General features: G+C 42.7%; 1 pseudogene; it reads right to left on the bottom strand.

Annotated features, from left to right (window-relative positions):
* Positions 1–3,579: 3,579 nt before the first annotated feature.
* Positions 3,580–4,956, bottom strand: LOC105092516 (tubulin alpha-1A chain-like; annotated as a pseudogene).
* Positions 4,957–19,277: the final 14,321 nt, after the last annotated feature.

Here is a 19,277-nt window from a genome sequence, read left to right as displayed (position 1 = left end):
GACATTTTGTTTGAAACTGCTCTTTTTTTAAAATTTTGTTTTCTGGGCTGAAGGAAACTTCCCTTAAGCTATCTGTAATGTACACCAATTTGGTAAAGTATCACTTTGTGACCAAAGATGTGACAATTACTTTTTTTTTTTTTTGGTTCTACTTGATCCCTCCAGAAATTGAATGCTTATAAGTATGGCACTATTGTAATTTGCATTAGTTCAAGAAAATATCTTCTAATTACAACAGGACACAATTCTAAACATTGGTTACATTACAGTGGCTTTGACTAGAATTTTATATTTGAGAATGTTGCACATCCAATCAGATATGGCCTGAGAGCTTTAAGGAACTTAGATGCACTTTAAAGAGCCAATACTTTAAAGTCCCCATTTCAACTCTTCTATTTGGCCTGGACAGAGGACAAATGTATTGAAGGATGACAGTGGATTGTTGGGAGATTAACATACTGATGCAACTGCTGTACTAAATGTGGTTTTATTGATACAATGAATTCACACATACTCTGATACCCAGTAGTGACCTGTTGATCTGGCAAATGCCTCCTTCACCTTAGTGCCTACTAGAAACAGTTTCATTACATGTGCAAGGCCAGCAATGCACCTTCACTGTCCTTCCTAATGGATGTATCAACTGTCTATCAGTGTCACAGTTTAGTTTGCAGGGATGTTGATCACCCCTCCCTCCCACAAGATATCACGCTGGTCCATTATGTTGTTGCATTGAATTATGAAGTTATGCTGCTTGGACCTAGAGAGGAAGACCAGCAACTATTCTAGACTTAATGGTAAGACATTTGCATGTCAGAAGGTGGAGATCAAATTCCAATAAAAGCCCAGGAGCTTCTGCTTCAGTGCCATCTCTAGGGAGCCAAAAGGTGTGAGACATGTCCAGATACCCTTTTTAAGGTAAAGGGCAAATTGTTGTATCTGTATCCCTTTTTAGAACTAAGAAGCACAATATCCAGTGGGCATGTTGATTTTGGATGCAACATATTTGTCATTTGGGTGTTAACCTGTCCCACGTATCAAGTGACAGGAAGCTACTAGTTTTAAAGGCAGGGTGGTGGAGGGAGAAGAGAAGGCTCCATAATGGGTCCAGGATGCTGTGCAAGCCATTCTGCCACTTGGACCACATAACCCATCAGACCCAATGGCTCTTGAAATTCCACTGATTCACATGGATACTATTTGAAGCCTTTGGCAGCCCACTGGTAAATCACAGCACAGGTGTTTAGGATTTTAGAGCAAGGTCCTACTATCATCCTCCAATTAATACTCTCCTTTTGAGAAACAACTCTTGCTCTGTGACTGGGTCTCATCAGAGACTGAATATTTAATGATGGGCCACCAAGACATTATTTGACTGGAGCTGCCCAAGTGTTATTTAACCCAACAAGTCTTAAAGTTGGGCAGGCACAGCAGCACTCCTATGTCAAATGGGAGTGGTACATATATGATTTGGCCCAGACAGGCCAGGAGTTACACATAAGTGACAGGAAGAAGCGGTCTCCTCCATCCATACCTGTACCCCATAAGGTGGAATTCCCTCTGGCTCCTTAACACAGAAAGAAAAGATGCAAGCCTGTTTACTGATGGTTTTACACCATATGGAGGCATCACGTGAAAGTGGAGAGCGGTAGTGCTACAGCATCTTCCTGGGGCTTCAATGAAGGACAGTGAGGTTGGACAGTGAGCATCCCACCATTCAGGATTTTAGGCAGTCAGTGCACCTGCTTGTGCGTAATGTTTGAAAGATAAAGTGGCCTTAAGTGTGATTATATAATGATTTGGGGCTGTAGGCAATGGTTTTGCTTGATGGTCAGGCCAAAGGGACTTTAAAGGAACATAATTAGAAAACTGGTAAATGTGAAATTTGGTGAAGAGGTATGTGGATTAACCTCTCTCATTGGGAAAAAGTAAAAGATACGTGTGTCCCATGTGAGTGCTCACCAGGGTTTGACACCAGAAGAGGAAGATTTCAACAATCAAGCATGGAGGATAACACATTCTGTGGGTATCAGTCAGCCTCTTTCCCTGCCATGCCAGTCTTTGCCCAGAGGGCTCATGAACAAGTTGGCTGTGGTGGCAGTGATGGAGGTCATTCTTGTGCTCATCAACATGGGATTCCATTAACCATGACTGAGTGCCTGATCTGCTAAAAGTGGTAGCAGCACTGGGTCTCTCATTTGGCACATTCCAGGGGGTCCTCAGACAGACCCCTGCTGGCGTGTTGATTACATCAGGATGCTTTCATAATGGAAGGCATCATTTTAGCCTTGTTGAAACAGACACTTACTGTGGGTCTGGATTTGCCTTGATTGTGTGCATGCTGTTGCCAAGACTACAGTGTGGACTTAAAGATGTTTTATCTGTTATCATAGCATTCTACAAAGGATTACTTCTGTCCAAGGAATTCACTTTGCAGCAAAAGAAGTGAGGCAAGGGGTGCACGCCCATTGAATCCACTATATCACCCTGTTTGCCACCATCCTGAAGCAGCTGGATGGATACAACACGGGAAGGGCCTTTTGAAGACTCAGTTTCAGTGGAACTTAGGAAGGTGGCAGTATATTGCAGGGCTGTGGAAAGTTTCTTCAGGAGGTCATTCATGTCCTGAATCAGCTTCCAGTAATGATTCAGTTAATAGGTCCAGGAATGAAGGGGTGGAAATGGTAGGGGCATCACATTCTATATTACCCTTAGAAATTTTTTTCCCCTTTTCTCATGACATTAAGCTCTGCCCACCTAGACTTTGTAGTTCCTGGTGAAGGAGTGTTTCTTCCAGGAGACAGAACAATAATTTTCCTGAGTGGAGCTTAAGACATCTGGCCACTTTGGGCTCCTCATGCCTCTGTGTAAACAGGAAAAGGGGGAGTTACTGCATTGTATGATTATGAAGACTATCACAGGACAGCCATATGTGGAGAGTATTTAATGTGGTAAAAACATATTTATTCAGAACTATAGTAATAAGGAAAAAGAGACCTCAATATAGAACTGGGCTCAGTGAAGAATAGAGAATTGGGAAGAGGGAATTTATATCAGAGGAGCTCAGTGTGGGATCACTGGATGGCATATTGCTAATAGGAAACACAAAGGACAAGTGAATTACTCAGTAAACTGACATACAGGATTTTTGTTGAAGATGAGTCAGACTGATCAGACATTACCTGGTGGGGGGGTGGAATATGAGTAACCTAATTAGATATCTAGGGTGATCAGACCTGTAGGATGAAGGCCTCATGCAAAATACACTCAGCAGAATTCTTACTGAAGATTTTACAAGGAGGTACCATTATGGGCCTAGGAGAAGATTCAAGGGTCTGATTAAAGTTTGGTAAACCAACTAATCCTTGTCAGATCTTCTTTGTAATCTTTTTTTTTTTTTAAAAGAGGGAATACTTTTTTTCAAATCCATCAGAGAAGTGGATACCTTGGGTCTGTAACAAAAAGTTGTGTTTTAAATCATAGGTCAGTAATTGTATATGATAATATACACTGCTACATACAAATTAACTGATCAGACCACAACTTTTCAGTTTATAACAGAATAAGCTTCCCTGTAAAAGCAGCACCTTTGTGACATTTTAACTTTACTATTCCTCCCCTACTTCCTCTCCCTCTCCTTCAACAGAATCTACACCAGCCTCCTCATAAATCTTCTCAAGGGCCACCATGTCCTCATGAGCCTCAGAAAACTCTCCTTCCTCCATGCCCTCACACAAGTACCAGTGAACAAAGGCATTCTTGGCATACATCAGGCCAAACTTGTAGTCCAGGTGAGCCCAGCTCTCAGCAATGGCTGTGGTGTTGCTCAGCATGCACACAGCTTGCTGTACTTTGGCCAGGTCTCCACCAGGTACCATGGTGGGAGGCTGGTAATTAATGCCAACTTTGAAGCCAGTGGGGCACCAGTCCACAAACTGGATGGTACGTTTGATCTTGATGGTGGCAATGGCAGCATTGACATCTTTGGGAGCCACATCACCATGGTATAACAGGCAGCAAGCCACCTATTTACCCTGGTGAGGGTCACATTTCATCATCTGGTTGGCTGGCTCAAAGCAAGCATTGGTGATCTCTGATACAGAAAGCTGTTCATGGTAGGCTTTCTCAGCAGAGATGACAGGGGCATATGTGGACAGAGGAAAGGGGATGTGAGGACAGGGACCTAAGTTCATCTGGAATTCTGTCAGATCAACATTGAGGGCTCCATCAAACCTCAGGGAAGCAGTGATTGAGGATACAACTTGACCTATCAGCCTATGCAGGTTAGTGTATGTTGGGCACTCAGTATTGAGGTTTCTAATGCAGATGTTGTATATGGCCTCATTGTCTACCATGAAGGCACAATCAGAGTGCTCCAAGGTGGCATGGGTGGTGAGGATGGAGTTGTAGGGCTCAACCACAGCTGTGGAAACCTGGAGGGGGCTGGGTACATGGAGAACTCCGGTTTGGACTTCTTACCATAATTGACAGAGAGATTTTCCATCATCAGGGAGGTGAACCCAGAACCAGTTCCCCCACCGATGCTGTGGAAAACCAAGAAGCCCTGAAGACCTGGTCAGCTAGTTTCTGAATTTGGTCCAAGACAAGATCAATGATCTCCTTGCCAATGGTGTAGTGACCATGGGCATAGATATTGGCAGCATCTTCTTTGACTGTGATGAGCTGCTCATGGTGGAAGAGCTGGTGGCAGATGCCAGTGTGAAGTTCATCAATGACTGTGGATTCCAGGTCTGCAAACACTGCCCTGGACACATGCTTGCCAGCACCTGCTTCACTGAAGAAGATGTTGAAGGAGTCATCTCCTCCCACAATGGTCTTATCACTTAGCATCTGGCCATTGTGCCTAATGTCATGTTCCAGGCAGTAGATCTCCCAGCAGGCATTGCCAATCTGGACACCAGCGTGGCCAGCGTGGATGGAGATGCACTTAGGCATAGTTGTAGTTTAGCCACCACTAAACAGATGGCACAGAGGAAAAAGAGAGGTTATTGCTTTTTTACAGCGTGATTCATAGGCAGTCAACATAAGATATCCTGCCTGTAGTCTTTTTTTTAAACTCAAGTATGTTCAATTTAGAATGCTGTTAATTTCTGGTGTACAGCATAGTGATTTAGATATATAAATATATATGTGTTTTATATATGTGTGTGTGTGTATATATATATATATATATATATATATATATATATATCACACACTATTTCATTATACTTTATTACAAGTTATTGCATATAGTTCCCTGAGCTATACAGTAGAATATAATGTTATCTATTCTATATATAGTAGTTAGTATCTGCAAATCCTGAACTCCCAATTTGTCCCTCCCTACCTCCTTTCCCCCCAGGTAACCATAAGCCTGTTTTCTATATCTGTGAGTCTGTCTCTGTTCTGTTCTGTTCACTTTTGTCCTTTTTGTTTTTCTTTTTGGATTCCACATATATGTGATATCACATGATACTTTTCTTTCTCTTTCTGGCTTACTTCACTTAGAATGATTATCTCTAGGTCCGTTCATGTTGCTGCAAATGGCATTATTTCTTTTTTATGGCTGAGTAGTATTCCATTGTATATATACACCACGATTTCTTTATCCAGTCATCTGTTCATGGACATTGAGGTTGCTTCCATGCATTGGCTATTGTAAATAGTGCTGCTGTGAACATTGGAGTGCATGAATCTTTTCCAGTTAGAGTTCCCACAAGATATATTTGTCAGGCTGTTTCTTGTTCAAGGAAAGAAGAGACAAATGTTCTTCTTTCCTTTGAATACTATAAACTCAGTTCTTGTTCAGACACACTTGGTTCATTAAGGACCAGCTGAATCATCTGTTAAGACTTGTTAGTAGAGTGCATTTGCTGGAGGGCGCTAGATATCCAGCATTTAGTGAAGAGTAGTTTCTATGAAAAGCAGAGGGGGAAAAAAGAGTAATAGTGAAAAAAAATGGAATCCAGAGGGCAGCTAATCAAGAAGAGGCTGGGCTCAATATGTTTTTAGATAGTGGATAGAGGGTAGCAGTGGCAATCCAATGGTTGTCCCAGATTTCAGTTTGACTGTCCGTGGTGATGGCATCAGGAATTCAGGTGAACTTGCTGAGTGGCCCACACAACAGCTGACACAAAAGTTGCCTATCCATGGTCTGTTGTGAATTTCTTGATGTTAATAATACATTTTCTAGCTTCAACTTTGCAAGCTTGGGAAAAGGGCAGTTTTACTTCACAATGATTTCAAGTGTTAATTTGGAGAGATTTAGTGAGATTTTGGAGGAAACTAGAATAATCCAGGATTTGTCAAGGACTGTCAAGACGTGTGTGATCAGACCCAGAAGTGTACATCATGGTTTTCCACTGAAACAAAAATTTACCTCTACTGTCACAACTTCTTCTATCAGTGAGAATCATAGACAAATTTGTTTGTAAAATAAGTCCAGTCTCATTAAACTTAGTCTGATTATGTAAGTACAGCAAGAATACTGATTGACCACATGGTCTCTTGATTTTGCTTTGCTGTAACTTTTCATAAGGAACCTGAGATTAGACTTTTAAAAGCCTCTGGAGGATATGAAGCCAAGCCGAGTCTACACTAGATTCTGTCTACAATACCTGTCGATTGAGATGAATTCCTCTTTCTATACATTCCCCAAATATTCTTTCTTTTTTAATAGACTTTATTTTTTAGAACAGTTATATACCTGTCAGTATCTACAAATCTCAAAATCCCACTCTATCCCTTCCCACCCCGCTCTACCCTGGCAACTAGAAGTTTGTTTTCTATATCTGTGTGTCTGGTTTTGCTTCATATTTAAGTTCATTCCACTTATCTGTCTTCTAGCTCATTGGTCTGTTCTTCTAGAGCCTCATTTAGTCTATTCTTGGTTCCTCCTAGTGTGTTATTTATTTTGGTGATTTTGTTCCTCAACCCTGGGTATAATTTATATTTTCCAACACTTTGCCCAAAAACTTTACTCAGTGCATCTATTCTCCTCTTGAGTTCTCTGAAGACCTTCATCATCAGTGCTTTAAACTCTTTCTCAGATAAATTGCTTATCTCCTCAGCACTTGTTTCTTCTTCTGGGATTTTTTCTTGAGACTTGTACTGGGAGATATTCTTTTGCCACCTCATATTGTCTATATTTCTATGTGTTTGTGGATTCCTTACACAAGCATTGGGATTGTTTTCCTATTTCTGGTATCTGCCCCTGGTGGATGAGGCTGATCTAGAGGCTTATGCAGGTTTCCTGGCAGGAAGAGCCAATGCTTTCCCACTGCTGGGCAAAGCTTGGTCATGGATCTCTGGTGGATAGGGCTGTGTCAAGAGGCCTTTGTGGCTCAGGAAGTCTGCTGATGGATGTGGCTGTGTTCCCAACATGTATGTTGTTTGGCCTGAGGCTTCCCTACAGGCTGTTGGGTGGTGCTCGGTCTTGGAGCTAATGATCCAATCAAGATGTCAGCCTCCAAGAAAGCTCATATAGATGAAAACTCCCAGAATGTATGCCACCAACTTTTATGTCTCCTGGATGAGCCACAGATATCCCCCATGTCCCCAGGAGATATATCATATCCAGCAGGCAGGTCTGGCACAGGTCCCTGTGAAATCACTGCCTCTGCTCTTGGACCTGGTGCATGTGAGTTTCCATACATGCTTCCCAAGTTAATGGAGTTGCCATTTCCCCCAGACCTGTGGAACTCCTAGATACAAGCCCCTTTGGCCTTCAAAACTAGATGTCCTGGGGTCTCATTCTCTTCCCAATGCCAGGACTCAAGCTGGGGAGACTGACGTGGGGCTTAGAGCTCTCACTCTTGTGGGAGGGCCTCTGCAACTTAACAAATCTTCAGCTTGTGGGTCGAACACCTGGAGGGTATGGGGCCCAATTATATCTTGAGCACACCCTCCTACCATCCAGCTGTGCTTCCCTCTTTATGTTTCCAGTTGCAGAAAATCTTTTTTTGCTAGATTCCAGTCTTTATTTTTTGATGGTTTTTTAACATTCAGTTGTGCTTTTGTTGTAGTCAAGAGGAGAGGCATTTGTGGTCTTACCTCTTTGCCAACTTGACTGAAAATCCTGAACTTGTCTACATTCCCCAAATAGTCTGATGTTCCTGGGCCTGCCTGAAAAGGCCTCTCCTTACTGACTTCTAACTTTTGAAACCTCATAAGCCAAGTTCAGGCCAGATTTTCCAAGGGGCCCTTTGTAAGAATTGGATCTTTAAAGTCAACCTTAGTTCCTTAAAGTTCTTAGGTCACATCTGGTTTGATGCAAATCATTTTTAAACATGACAATCCAGTCAAAGCCTTGGTATTATAATCAATGTTTCCAATTGTGTCCTGTTTCAAGGAAAAGAGAATGTTACTGTGTTATTGGGAAAAGGGACATAAAAATTACCTTGGTTCTTAGTCACCTGAAAAAAAAAAAGAATTTTTGATGAGACAAAAAGTGTGATATAAGGAAGATCTTTTCATTAGTGAAGTAAAAAAAAAAAAAAAAAAAAGGAAGATAGTACAGTCCCAAAAATTGGGAGCAGGCCAATCCAAGAGAGGAAAAATGGTACTGTCCCTTTGTTTTTCATTTTATATGCTTGTTTCATGACTGACTGATTGATTGATTGACAGCCCAGCTTCCTTGCACTCTGGTTAATTAGAGAGCTCAGGTTCTTTGTGTTCTGGATTATTCTTTTCCCCTTCCTTTCCCCTTTCCTCTCCCCCTTCCCAGTGCTCATTTCCATCTAATCTACCTAACATTACCCCCTCTAGTCATAGGACCCCAAATTTCTGGGATGTAGAGGGTGACGGCTTCTCTAGCTACTTCCTGCTGACCTGGAGTGATGGTGGGGCTCAATGGGGTCCCAGACTAGCTGTCTGTCACTGGGCAGGTGGTGAGCAAAGGGTCAGTGTCCATCGAGGGGTTTTTATAAAAGCTGTCTTGGCTGATTGGTTGATTACCTTGTTGCATAGACTTTTGAAGTTTGACTTGGGGTGTCGCTTGAAAACCAGTCTCAGATTGCTAAGAGGTTCAAGAGAATATGTGGCTCCCATTGGTGAACCAGATCTCATCAAGGTTTTCCAGGGGTTGGTCAGTGAGATCTGTTCTAGCTCCTAGAGAAATGGATAGGGTATCATGACATATGTGAAAAGGAAGAGACTCATCTGGAGATGGTAATAGTGTAGCAGGATTGAGTGTCCCACAAATAGAGACAGTAACATCTGAGTTTTTGAGAGTTTGAGAGCCAGAAATATCCCTTGCCTTTTAAAAGATCAGAAAATTTGTGGTTAGTGTATGCTTGTATAGAGGCCCCCAGAGTTAGCTAAAAACCTTCCTCCAGGAGAGTGGAGAGGGATCCCAACACTCTTAGGCAGGAAGGCCAGCCTCAAGCAGTGGGATCTAGCCACTTGGAGAGGTATCCCATGGGCTGTTGGGTAGGACCCAGCCATTGGGTGAGGATCCCCAAGGCTATTCCTCTTCTGTCATGAATATATAACTGGAGGGCCTTGTGGAATCTGGAAGCCCCAAGGCTGGGGATCTTACTAGGGGACTTTTAAATTTTTCCATTGCTTCCTTTCGGGAAGGACTCCACTGGAGAGATACTGAGTCATCTTTGCCCTTTAAGCTGTCATACAGAATTTGGGCTATAGACCAAAGCCTACAGTAGGTAACCTGTTAGTCCAAGAAGTGCCCTGAACTGTTTTTGAGTAGTGGGGTTAGGGAGTTATAAGATTCCCTGAATTTGTTCAGGGGAAACGCTATGGTTTCCAGGAGTCAGAGCACTGCTATATAAGTTACATGTTGTTTAGCCATTTTGGCCATGGACCTGGAAAATTTATATCTTTGCTCAACCAAGAAGTTAAGGGTTTGGATTGCATGTTGGATATCCTGTTCTTGATTAACAGAGCAGATAAGTAAGTCATCTACATATTGGAAAACAGTTCCTTTTTCAGGCCATAAGTCCTGTAAATCTTGGGCCAAAGCTTGCTCAAAGACATGAGGACTGTCTCTAAACCCCTGTGGTAGAACTGTCCAGGTTAGCTGGCATTGATACCCATTGGGTGAGTCCCACTGAAAGGTAAATAAATTTTGGTACTGGGGACTAAGTGGTATATAAAAGAAAGCATCTTTTAGGTCTAAGGTAGTGTACCACTGGGTTCCTGGAGGTATGTCCCCCAGTAATACATAGAGGTTTGAAACAACTGGATGAAGAGGTACTACTGCCTCATTTATGATTCATAAATCCTGGACCAGGCTATAGGTCCCATCTTTTCTAATGACCAGAAGGATAGGTATATTGCTGGGGGAGAAACTGTATCCCCACTTAGCCAAGAAGTCAGGGGTTTGGGTTGCATGCTGGATGGCCTGCTCTTGAGTAAAGTTGCAGATAAGTAAGTCATCTACATATTGGAGAATAGTCCCTTTTTCAAGCTTTAATTCCTGTAAATCTTGGGCCAAAGCTTGTCCAAAAAGGGGAGGGCTGTCTTTAAAACCCTATGGTAGTGCTGTCCATGTCAGCTGGCATTGATACCTATTAGGTGAGTCCCACTGAAAGACAAGTAATTATTGAGACTGGGGACTAAGGAATATACAGGAGGAAGCATCTTCAGATCTATGATAGTGTACCACTGGTCTCCTGGAGGTATGTTTTCAGTAATATGTAGCGGTTTGGGTCCACTGGATGAAGAGGTACTACAGACTCATATATGATTTTTAAATTTTGGACTAGTGTATAGGCCCCATCCTTCTTAATGACCAGAAGGATAGATGTGTTGTAGGATCTAGAGGAAAAGGGTCTGGATAAGGAATTCAGGACAGAGTAGGTGCCCCCACTATCCAAAAGGAAAGTTATTGTCCTACCCACCTCATCCACTTGTCCCCGTGGCTCTAGCCCAGTGGTGAAGATCTCTTGTGTTGGGGCTGACTGGAGGGGGCTTCTTTAGCACCACACAACCATCTTCAGGTCCCAGGCTGGCTCTCCCCATGGGCTGTTTGGCTCAAGGAACATAGGGCCATCCAATGACCTTGCTTCTTACACCAAAAGTAAGCAGACCTTGGAGGTTTGTCATTATGGGGACATTTCTTGGCTCATTGACCAGGTCAGTGTCAGATGTATTGATCATCAGGCTTGTCTTGAGCTGCTGGAGGCTGAGGATTTAGGGATGGTGGCTGCTCTTGAAGGGCTGTAATCATTTAGACATGCCTGGCTTCTTTCCTTCTTTCCTTCTCCTAAGCCTTGGCCTCGTGTACCTGATCTCAACAAACAAACAAAAAACCTGTGGCAGCAATGGTTAGCATTTATCAAGAGTTACTCCAGGTTCCTGGATTGCCTTTTGGAGCTTTTGTCTAATTTCAGGTGCATATTGGATGAGAAATTTATCCTTTAAATGAGGGCTGTATGGTAGGGAGAGCAGGGGAGGAGTTACATATAAGGGAGACCCCCTCAAGGAGGTGTTGGGGACCACAAGTTGCTGATAGTAACAACAGCCAAGGTGGTTATTTTGCATTTCTTTAAGAGATCATTGATGTCCCTCAGCAAATAAAAGATCTAAATAGATGATATTTTAGACTATTTGCTATGTATTGTAAAAGAGATTAAACTGGAGCAAGGTGGATGAATTTATGCTCCTATTTATGGGCCATGCTTTTGGCTAAGATGTAGCCCAGGGGAGTCCCAGAAGGGATCAACTGTTGGCTTTCCATCTGAAGGGCAGAATACTCGGGTAAGGGGGATCTTAGAGCTCAGCATCCCAAGGTGAAGCCCACAGGCTATAGTCTGATTACTCAGTCTTCTGCCTGTAGCCAAGTGTACCCTCAAGCCATTGACCAAAGAAAGCTTAGCATCTCAGTGGCATTGGTCCACAGAAGGAGGACCTGGCATCTCAGCCTCCTCTCTGGATGGGGAAAGCAGCCACAATCTAACCATGAGGTGGGAGTCTCCACAGTCCAAGAAAATAATTAGTTTTAACCCCATCAGTGGCCAGGAGCAGGAGAGCTGCTCAACTGGGATAGCCAGAGAAAGGGGGAGCAAAAATAGAGTGAGTTAGGGTTAGAGGGTCCCTACCGGAGCTCCTGAATGGGAAAGGCAGCAGGAGAGGGGAACTTGAGATAGAACTCCAGGATCTCAGTTTTCTAAGGTGGAGATATTTTCTTGCCTGAGAGAGTGTCCCTGGAGGAATATGAAGCCAGAAAGTAGTCAGAGACATTGTAGCCCATGTCTCTGGGGTTTCTAGAAAACGACGGTGTTTTCTAGAAAAAGCCACCAGGGACAATGTTAGTCAAGGCATGTACAAAAGAAGTGGCCAAATACTTGCTGGCCAGCAAATAAGGCAAACAGGGTATGGTTATGAGATCCCAGAGCACCACAGGTTAAAACAGTGGCAACAAGGCTTGGCCCCAGCCACATTAGGAGACTGAGAGTTTTCTTTTGGTCAGAGAGTATGTTAATAATAGCTCAAGAGGGAGGCACCCTTGTCAGAGACATAGGATCTTGCAGGACCAGTGGGAAAAGAGATTTAGGGATTGAAGGAAGGTGTTTTTTAGAGAACCTGATAACAGAGGTCAGAAAGCAGAAACAAGGATCCCCAGCAAAGCCTAGAGACCAGAATATAAAGGTGTGAGTGATAAAGTAATTGGTATACAGGCCTGGTTCAGTGTCTTGTGTCAGCTGTCTACCTCAAATGTCGTCTTCTCTTCCTGGTTTGTAGCTTCTCCTTCGAGCATTGTTTTCAGGTGGTCAGTAGTCTTCACTATAGACCAGTCCAGTTTAAGAGCCAGCAGTGATTAGTTTACTGTGGTTCTGGATTAAGGAGGTCTGTTTATCTCCAGTTGGGTCTGCATGTCTGGCAGGGCTGGTGGTTGCAGAGTGCACTGGGGCAAGTTTGCATGTGGCTAGGCATAGGGGAAAGAGGCCCATGGCTTTAGTACCCTCACACTGCAACTGTCCCAGCGTGGGGTCCCTGGTGGGCCTCTCACTGCCTCACCAGCCCAGCACCACTTGGAACTCCATGCCCTGTATCCTCACTCCAGCCTCCACATCCTGCCCCAAGAGCTTGTGCTCCACTGGCCTCATGGAGGCAGGGGAAAATGAAGGAAGAAAGATTAGGTTTAAGCATGCTATCTGAGTCATGGCACCAAAATTTATTTTACCAGGAAAAGGGGTATAAGAATTACCTCAGTTCTTAGTCACCTGAAAAAAAAAAGAATTTTTGATGAGACAAAAACTGTGATATAAGCAAGATTTTTTATTAGTGAAGCAAAAAAAAAAAAAAACAAACTGTCTTTAAAAAAAATTTTTTTTTAGATTCTACATATGAGCAATCTCATACGGTATTTTTCTTTCTCTTTCTGGCTTACTTCACTTAGGATGACATTTTCCAGGAATATCCATGTTGTGCAAATGGTGTTATGTTGTTCATTTTTGTGGCTGAATAGTATTCCATTGTATAAATATACCACTGCTTTATCCAGTCATCTGTTAATGGAAATTTAGGCTGTTTCCATGTCTTGGCTATTGTAAATAGTGCTGCTATGAACATTGGGGTGCAGGTGTCATTTTGAAGTAAGGTTCCTTCTGGATATATGCCCAGGAGTGGGATTCTTGGGTCATATGGTAAGTCTATTCCTAGTCTTTTCAGGAATCTCCATACTGATTTCCACAGTGGCTTTCCTTGCTTCCCTCTCCCAGTCTTAATGATTTAGATGTCTTCTCTTACAATTTTGTGTTTATTCTATTTGTAATTCATGGTAGTTATCCCCTTTCCAGTTATGAATTTCTTATTTTTGTAGCATCTTGCTTCTTTTCTGTTTAGAGTAGACCTGTCAATATTTCTTTTAGCATGGGTTTAGTGTTACTAAACTCTTTTAGTTTTTGCTTGTCTGTGAAGTGCTTTATCTCTCCTTCTATTCTAAAGGATAGCCTTACTGGATAGAGTATCCTAGGCTGCATCTTTGTTTCATTCAGGACTTTGAATATATCTTGCCACTCCCTTCTGGCCTGTAGTGTTTGTGTAGAGAAATCAACTGAAAGCCTTATGGGGTTCCCTTGTAACTCATTCTTTGTTTTTCTCTTGCTGCCTTTAGGATCATTTCTTTGTCCTTGACTCTGGCAATCTTGATTATGATATGTGTTGGTGTGGGTCTATTTGGATTCTTCCTGTTTGGGACCCTCTGAGCCTTCTGTACTTGGATATCTGATTTCTTCTTTAGGTTTGTGAAGTTTCCAGTCATGATTTCTTCCAATACCTTTTCAATCCCCTTTGAACTTTCTTCACTTTCTGGAACCCCTATTATGCTTAGATTGGCACACTTTATATTATCCCATATGTCCCTTATATTGTTTTCATTGTTTTTCATTTGTTTTTCTCTCAGCTATTCTAATTGGGTGCTTTCTGTTGTCCTGTCTTCTAGGTCACTTATTCATTCCTCTGCACTATCTAGCCTGCTTTGCACAGCCTTTAGGTCAGCTCTCATCTCAGCAAATGAGTTGACTAATTCTACTTGGTTCTTCTTTATAGCTTCTATTTCATTTTTGACATATTTTATATCTCTAAACACTATTTCTTTTAGTTCATTCAGTACTTTGATAAGTCCTTTTTTGAAATCTTGATCTAGTAGGCCATCAATGTCTATTTCCTTGATCATGCTTTCAGGGGATTTCTCTTGACCTTTTAATTGGGAGTGGTTCCTCTGCTTCTTCATATTGCTCATATCTCTCTGGCACTGTGGCCGGTGGGCAGGCGGGTCACTCCCCCTCCCAATGCAGCAGTCAGATGCTGCACTGGGTCAAGGCAGGTGGGCAGATCATGCCCCCTCCAAGCACTGTGGTCAGGTGCTGCATTCCTGCCAGAAAGGCGGGTGGCTGCCCTCCCTCTCCCAGCAGCAGTCACTCCACTGCTCTGTGCCACTGCCTGCTCTGCCTCAGATCGGTGCTCCATAGGCGGGCTCAGGGAAGACTGCAGAACAGCCCTACCCCTGCTTTGTATTGAATCTCAGCTCCTTCTTTGTCTTGGCAGTGCAAGTTCCTTGAGGTGCCAGGGCAGAAAGATCCTATCTGCCTTGGGCTGAAACAAGTCTCAGTCCTGCCTAGGAGGTTGTGGAGCCCTGGGGTGCTGGTTCAGGGCTTGGCCCCTCCCCCACCCGGGCACCGCACATAGGAGGATATGGCAGCTGTGGCTGTGCCCCGCCTGTCTTCTCGTGAGAAGCACCAGTAATGGTGCCTCAGGTCTGAGGAGACAAAGGCTAAGGTGCACCCCCCCAGGGCACACCAGCCGTGTTGCTTTGCTTTTTTCACAATTTATGGGGACCAAGGTTATTCTCCTCCATATCCCCTCCCAGCCATGGTATGCAGCACCCTGCAGCACCCTGGGACTATGTCAGTGCAGCCACCCCAGTCCTCCGCCTGGCTCGGGTGGCCTGTCCCAGCCCCCAGCTGCCAGCTCACATCTCGGGCTGGGTGTTGTGGGGACCCTTTGTGCCTGTTTAATTTAGTTCTGTAGGTCTAGGGGTGCTCTGGGCAGATTAAGCCTTGAAGGCTCCCCTTTCATCCTGTTGGCCTCTCCATTGGAGTGGGGAGACCCAATGAATGAGAGCTAGTCCTCCTTTGCCACTCCTTCCCACGGGACCGATCACGCACTGTTTTGTTTTTCCTTCTTTCTTTTTTCCTTTTCTCCTACTAGATTTTTGGTGTCTTTGTATTTCGAAGAGGGCAATGTTCTATTGGAGTTTGGCAGCTGCTCTGGTTGCCTGAATGGGTCTGTAGATGTGAGTTTTGTTGTATTTGTGGGAGAGGGTGAGCTACAAGCGTCCTTGTACTCCACCATCTTACTTCTCTCCAGTTTCCTTAAATTTTTAAAAAACAAACATTAAAAAAAGCAGTGTTTCAAACAAATTCATTAATGACTATAATGGTACTCATTAGTTCATTAAAACCCATGAAATTGATTTTTGTTCACACTTTTCTTGGGTTAGTATATATATGCTTCCATTAGCTTTTTCAGTACTTTTGGAAATATCTACTCAGACTAAAATCATGGTCTCAAATTTATTTAAGTGATGCTATCAGTGATAATTCCTGCCTGTAAACAAATGTAAACAGTTTTTTTTAGAAGAATCAAAGTCAAATAATAACTGACTGTGAATGACAAATGACTTAAAATCATCATGATTAAAGTGTTGATGAGAATTCATTTGATAAGAAAAACTAATCATTTCTGTGACATATACAACTTTATGGTAATAATTATACAATGAGCATATTGACAGATTTCTATGAACTTCTTACTATTTTGGAAATACCTTTATAATAACACATATCCACTCACATATAAGCTAAGAAGGTTTTCATCACTTCTTGGTTGGCATGGAATTTAACATACCAAGTAAACCTGTTTGCTTAAGCATCTCTCCTTTTCAAGGTGGGAGGCAAATTGCTAGGGATATTTCCAGAGGCCTCTGTTTGAGGTCAAATATTCCATTTGAAATTTGATTTTGGGAGCTTGTTAAATATGTAAAAATGGCATAGACTTTTGACTAAATAAGATGGACAACAATTCTTTGTTGTCCATTTAACCAAAGTGACAACTAAGTGTTGTCAAAGTCACATAGAGAGCCACATAGTTGTGAAAGAGCTAGTTCTTTTAAAATTGAGAAGACTTGGTTTTCTTAAGTAATCAAATACCTTTTAAAACAACATGAAACACAAGAAATTACTTTAAGAAGCAAAATCTTGATTTCGTAGTAAAGAAAAATCTTTTTAAAAAATTCCAATTAAGAACAGATTAATAATCTCAGTACTTGTTTGCTGTTTTGGGAGAGGGACAGAACCCAATTCTAGTATTACATCAGTGTGGTATTAATTTTATTAGTAATTTAAAAAATAATGTAAATAAATCCATCAAATCTATGCATTTTCCAAGATTCCTTTTCCAAGAATCCTTTCGCACAAATCTTCCCCAATTAAAAAAAAATCCATTCAGTTTTTCATGTTATTATTTATTTTTCTTCATTCTAGAAAGCATACAATTTTTTAAACAAAATTACACTCTTTTTCCCTAAGAAAAACACACCCTTCATATCGCTCCTTAACAAAACACATCTTACTTTCCTTTCATACAAGGATTTTTTTTCTTTACTGTTATTAGTCATAGGGGGATTTACATATATTGATTAGAATTGTTAACCATTACTCAACTTTCTTTTGCACAGAAAAGTTGAAATTAAGCAGTTTTTAAATTATTTGCCACGTACCATCTTTCTGCACTGTTACAGAAACCTGAATCCCATTGAGGGACCAAGCAACACATGGAGGGTTGGAGAACTCAGGTTTATTATGCCAGTGGGCCCAGAGGTGTTAACACTCCAAGCTCTTGACCCCATCTGAAGGTTTACACAGGCCTTTACTGGGTTTTAGATTTCTATTAATTTCTCATTGTATGCAAATGAGGTGTTACAAATGGACCAATCAGGAGTGAGCTTTTGGGAACCAATGGAATTTTAGGAGTAAATTTCATTTTCCTAGAAACAAGCCATTTTACATAAGGGCAAAATTTGGAAGGCAAAGGCCCTGCCTGGGAGGTCTTGCCAGTCCCTTCGTGAGTTTTGCCCCATCATTCCCCCTTTTTGATGCTATCTTTCCTCATGGAGTGAGCATCAATTTTCCTCAGGCTGCAGATACTCAGTGTCTATATGGCCAGGGTCTTAACAACAGCTATGATATATAGGGATAATCTCTATCTATTAGGTCACCCATGGTCAGATTGAAGAGGGCCCCGGTTCACTAACCTATCCCCACATATCTTTGGCTGGTCTCCCCTTTGGTGCTGTTTATGGGCAGGATAGTTTCATTGTACCACCTTGTCACAATATGGTCTCTGCCTTCCCAGGTAAAATTAAGTCCTTCATTAATCATATGGTATACATTATATTCATCTTCATCCTGAAATGGTTCCCAATCTAGGGTTGTCTCATTGAAAGACAAGGTGTAAATGCAGTAGGCCTCTTTAATATATCTATAACATATCTCATTGCCTTCATCACTATATAAGCTTTGGAAGCATATTGAGAGATTTCCCATTAGTTTGGTTGCATACCCAAGGTATAATCCCATACAGAGGCTAGCCGGTCTGGTTTCTCTCTCATACCAGTGGGTGTGGTCCTCCCCCTGTTCTTGTCCTCTCAGTTTTATTGCAGAGAATAGCAGAGAACCCACTTAGAGATGGTATTAATTTCATTAGGTCTTCCACAGAGGCAGAATAGGCCAGAAGGGGAACTGTAGGCATATATTTTGTGTCCTCTCTGAGGCAAGCCCAGCGTTCCCTCTGCTTGTTAATCCCTGCCATTTGGGTTAGCACCTTGCTCTTTTGATGGATGCTCTTTCATCATGTAAGGAAGGGGTTATCCATAAAAGCAGGACGAGTGTTACAAGTCTGGCCAATCCTCGCTTTGCCCGAGGAGAGGCCAGGTAACAGGCATAGGATAGTTGTGAGGCATCCTACAACAAGGAGATATGAAATTGCCAGTAGGAGTTTCCTGGAGTATGACAATTTGGGAGGAGCTACTACAGTCAGTCCTTAGCAAGGGTTAGAGCAAGGATTATGATGAGGGAGAGGAGCAAGGTGTGGCAATGCCCGGTCATCACAGTTGGGATCTCTATTAAAAGGGGCACTTTGATTAATCTGTCTCAGCTCATCCTTGGTGATTTCCTCAAGCTTCTGCCATTCCTTGACTAGCCAGCTTCCAGGTATGGCTAGAGCAGGGCCCAGTGTTCTCCAGCAGGTGTGGTGGGCATTTCTGGATCCTGAATTTTAGTGGCTCTCTGGGAACCTGGTTGACTTTCCAGACATCCTCATCTCGAGGCAGGGCTGCCCTTTTCACCCTGGTATGGTGACTCCATGGGATGCTTCCTGCAAATTTGAGAGCTGTTGGGGTGGTTAATATAACTGGGTCGTGACCCTTCCAACTGGGTTTGAGGGGCTCCTTTTTCTATCTTTTACCCAGATTTGGTCCTCATGTTTGTAGGGGCGTAGTGCCATTCCCAGTGACACTGGGATCCTGTCAGTTACCTGTCTATGGACCTGCATTTGCTTATGAAGTTCTAAGCTTCCTACCTCCTTAATGTTTTCTCCCAGTCTGATCAGGGGAGGGTGTCTCCCATACAAGATTTCAAAAGGGGAGAACCCTATCTTGGTCCGAGGGGCACAGCATATCCACAGGAGAGCCAGGGGCCAAATATCACTCCAAGCTGTTTGAGTTCACTGACTGAGTTTGGCCATAACTGGCT

This window comes from Camelus dromedarius, chromosome 29 (assembly GCF_036321535.1).
Source record: "Camelus dromedarius isolate mCamDro1 chromosome 29, mCamDro1.pat, whole genome shotgun sequence".
NCBI lineage: Eukaryota > Metazoa > Chordata > Mammalia > Artiodactyla > Camelidae > Camelus > Camelus dromedarius.
The sequence above is the reverse complement of the archived record's forward strand: the minus strand, read 5'-3'. Positions and strand labels throughout refer to the sequence as shown.